The following is a 5,010-nucleotide window of genomic DNA, read 5'->3' as shown; positions in this document are numbered from 1 at the left end:
AAGAACTTGATAGAGAAATGGAACCCTTCATCTTCAAAAGAATAGTCATTTCGTGAGCACAAAGTCTTTTGTTAGTTAGGAAATGACTTCACAAGCATTAGTGTAATGTTATGTTATCAAAACTCTTATGAAAACATAATTAAATAATTGTGTATATTTGATAAGAGAACGGAAGTACATATATTACTAGAGAAATAAAAAGAATAAACTAATGTCATAGTTAACTCCATAATTAAATGGACATTAATAATCCTTAACTCCTCAAAGATGCATAGCAGCTTTAAAAACTAGAAATTTGTATTCATACTTAAAAAGAAATGGTATGAAAGGGTTGGTCATCATAATGCAAAATGGAGGTATTTTTGTGTTTCTAGTAGCATAAATTCAATGTGTCTTTTTTAAGAGAATTTCATCAAGGGCATAAATGACAATTCTAATTTTACTCTACACATGAGATTCTTTATGGTATTGCAAATGCCAAGGCAAAATTATTTTGTTACAATTCATTAGGATCGGTTGAGATTTAAACAAAGGATGTTCTATTTGTTGTTGTAGTGCCCTATCAATTGAGCTACTTGCTCCTCTATGACCAACCCAATGTTAATCTATATCTCATTTATTTCCAACACCACACTCTAAGCCACATTACAAGTGTTTGAGGCTCTTTGCCTGACTATGTACCACATACTGTGCTATAGCTCACATGGACCCACCAAGATTCAAACCTAAAACATCCATTTGTCATTGGAGTGCTCTACCGACTAAAATATTAGACCCTCTTTGACCAGCCCATCATCACTTGAATGTGACTTATTTCCAACAATAATAACTCCTTTGTCTTCATAAATTGATCTTAATTATTTTTATTATAGAATTAAGCATTATCTATACTAATTGTAATTTATAACTTAATTAGACTCAATCCTTAATATTGAATGAATCTACCAATTTGTACTTAAACCTAGATCGTTCCCTAAAGAAAGACATGATCACTATCCTTCAAAACCAAAGGGGAACGGAAAGGGTTAAAAAATGTACACTTCGCTAAGCAACAAGAATACCATGTTCCTACAATTTAAGACTGATACTGAATGACACTATCAAATTGATTCAACAGAAGAAAAAAAAACGATAACTCAATATAGATTTATGTTTAGCATTCAGAACACAAAGGAAAGCCCAAAGTAAAACAGGGGTTTCCAATGAGTATCTGGACAACAATCTCGTTTAAATCTCTTCAACTCAGATCCCATTGGCAATCAAAATGAATGAAGCATCACAATTTAAAAATCTAATTATTTAGAAACTACCTCCATACTAAAATCTAACCATGAAAGCTGAAAAACAGTACAGTACATTAAAATAACTTCATTGTTTTATGGTATTATATCGAACCTTGGTTGGAATGGTATAAGTTGGGATATACATTCTGGTTTAAAAGTAAATTCGAAAATTACAGTCCAGAACCTAGTCTTTACATTGTAAAAACACACTATCAAATTTGAAGCATACACAATCCCCAACGCCCACACAGACACTAAGAGCAGTAGTAAGTTCGTTTTGATTAACTCTATCAATTCTTGCAATCTATTTCCCAAATGAAGTGGAAGTGGGATTCCTTTGGAACTCCCATAACACTAGGGAAATGGGTTTCCTTACAATTCCTCCCACCAATATAAGAGATGACCTGCATGAGACCAATCGAAAATGCCTAAAATTCTTTACAGGCAATGGCACTGTAATACCAGGCATTAATGGCGGTGTAAAATCAAAATCTTGAATTCTATAAAACGCTATGTAAGAGTCACTAGGGCCCTCCTCCTCCTTTCGCTATCCTAAAACTAAGCACCCAATACACCATATCATATTTTATTGCGTCTAAGTTTGCACTCTAAAACCCAAGTGACTACTTATAGGTATATATTTTAAATTATTTATTTTACGTCTTTTTTTATATGTATTAAAAATAAATATATAACATAAAATAAAATATTCTATTTAATTTTAAAAAACAGGAATATAATTAGAAATAAAATAAAAAATAACAATTTAATATACACAAAATATAATAATATTTAATTTAAAATAAGTGTAGAATGTGTAATTAATTGTTATACATGTGAATAAGAGGTCCATTTTATCATGGAGTTAACTATGGCATTAGTTTATTCTTTTTCTTTTTCTAGTAATATTTGTACTTCTATTTTCTTATGTATATACAAATTTATTTAAAAATGTTTTTATTAAATTACACATTGTCATGCATTATTATTTTAAAATCTTTTCATAAAATTAAACAATGCCATGCATGTGATAAGCATCCAATAATAGAAAATAAATTATATTATTAAAATAATTTAAATGAGTTTTTCAAGTGTCTTAAACTTTCAAATTTTATTTTTCTTAATTTTTAATTTCTTTATTTTTCATATCTAATATTATAATAAACATTGTGGAATTTATGTAAGTACTCATACTTACACATTTATCTTCATCATGCAATAGTGGAATTTATGTAGGGGCATTTGAGTTTATTTATTTCAAAAGATTTGGAGTAAACATTGTTACACCATTTCAAAAAAAAAAAAGATGTGGATTCTGTTTGTATGTAGACAAATAATATTTAGGAGTATAAAATAAGTAAAGATTTATTTTATTAATATTTGATAACCATCCAGATTTAATATATATATATATATATATATATATACAATCAAGATGGCAAACCAAAACTAGAAGGTAATGCTATATTTTAGTTTTATTATATTAATATTTGATAATCATCAAGAAGATAATAAATATTTTCAAACAAGATGGCATACCAAAACTTGAAAGGTAATGCTATATTTTTAAAATCGTGATATTACCTTTAAAATGTTTATTTTGATAAAACTTAATGCATAGGTACATCTAAAACTTTTTTTATTATTATTATAAATATTTATATAGAAACATATAAATTAGGTAATCTATTAGTACATTGCTTCAGTTCTTTTAGCTTTTATCAACCATTTATCAACACTAACAAATACCCATTGTAATTTATATGATATACGTAAGACAACACTAGGGAAAATTGCCCAAATATCAGGGAATGCTTGTAGAAGATATATAGAGATGCAAAGAAACTTGTGGATCTCCTAAATGGAGGGCATTTTTCCGATGAAGGGACAAGTGCCAAAAATAAAATAAAATCTCCTGGCAACTATGGACAAAAATAAAATACAAAACAATGGTTACGATAACATATGTTCTTTTGGTTTTTCCAAAACAAATTTGGATAACTTTAGATATGCTATAAAAGCTTCACCTGGATCTCTTGTTTTCTTTTCTTATGAAACGATAAGGTGGTCCCATGAAAATAAATAAATCTTAAAACTTATCATAAATAGAATTAGAGATGACATTATCAGCTATGGAATCTAAACAACCACATAAATTTCTCAAGCAGAGGAAAATTTAATAACCTCGCCCTACAACCAAAAAAAAAGGACAACGACCCAAGGTTAACCAAAACTAGTTTTTGACAATCCATGTTGGCTCTGATGATAATTCAAACACAATAGCACTGAAACTTGTCTAACAAGGCAATACTTCCATTCTCCAGAACATAAAATGCATACACAATAATAATTGGGAATGAATACATCATAATTCATTGATGGTTGGGAATGTCTAAAAAAAAAATAGTTTGATTTATGCACATATGTGATCCAAATTTCTTACCTATTTACAACTCTCTAAAGGATCCCTGCTTTCTCCATCTTATGTTGTTTGTTTGAAGTTTTGAACTTAGGCCTAAGATTGTGGTGGGGTAAGGACGATGAAAAGGGTATAAGAAATTTTCTTTAATATCCTTAACGCTAAAAATTGAGACTATCAGCGTTGGGTTAACAATTTCCAAATCCCTTAAATGTATCAATTTTACTCCTTTTACAAAAGTCGGTTCTCTTTTGAGGAGCTCTGTAATTGTAAACAGGAAAATAAGGATACCAATATTGGGGAAAGAGTCTCCGCATGCCCTAAATGTATCAACGGAGATTTTTTCTCCATGTAATAGGGTCAGTTTTCTTATGAGGGGTTTTCTAATTGTAAACAAGCAAATAGGGAAAGTATTTTCAGGGGAATATTTTTGCTGTTAAAATCAGTTCTTTAGAAGCAGATATTTCTTTAGATGAGATCTTTAGTATCATTGATAGTCTACCTCTTGCAATGGCAGTAAGGGTTTGGTAGCTAGTCATCTTTTGGAATTGTATACGGGGTTCTAAGCTTGCTCTTGAGGTGCATTGATAAAAAATTAAAAATGTTTTTGAGTAAAAGCTTACGAGACATGAACTGAGAATACCATTGTGATAACAACCATCAACAACCATTTCTTCTTGATATTTAGAATGACTTAATCTAGCTACATCCTCAATTACTCCTCGCCATAGGGATCTCAATCTAATCCTAGTGATTAGTACTTCCCTTGTTTCTAATACTATTCCAGAAGTCCATAATCCTATTATTCTCCCGAGAGCTCCTTAGCTGCAGCAAATAATGTATGTCCTCATTAGATCTAAATGCCAGGTCAAGAGCCTCCCTTACTCGTAGCTTTATTCGTTTTGGGATTTATGCTACTCAATATTTTCTTTCACTAGCACTAGCTCCCCACGTTTGCGCACCAACTTACATTCACACAGAACAACCCGATTTAAGTAAAGCAAATAAAATAAAACCCCCAACATAATATAAAATAGGGTAACAGAATAAAACCACCGAACACTATCTAAAACAGAATAACAATACTTAGCAACTAAGCATTGAATACATTTAATTACCCAGCGCAGGTTTATATGGCAACGAGAAGTAGGGACAAAGATTCAAAAAAATATCTACTCCAACCCAGTGTCAACTAATCCTGATTAGCTACCTCGCCAACAAGGCTTGTTAGAACCGCAGTTAGTTGGCAGTAAACAAAATTAAAGCAGAGTCAAGTGTCAACAACTCAAGAAAACAACACACCCAGAC

This window comes from Cryptomeria japonica, chromosome 3 (genome assembly GCF_030272615.1).
Source record: "Cryptomeria japonica chromosome 3, Sugi_1.0, whole genome shotgun sequence".
Classification (NCBI taxonomy): Eukaryota; Viridiplantae; Streptophyta; class Pinopsida; order Cupressales; family Cupressaceae; genus Cryptomeria; species Cryptomeria japonica.
Note: the sequence above shows the minus strand (reverse complement) of the source record.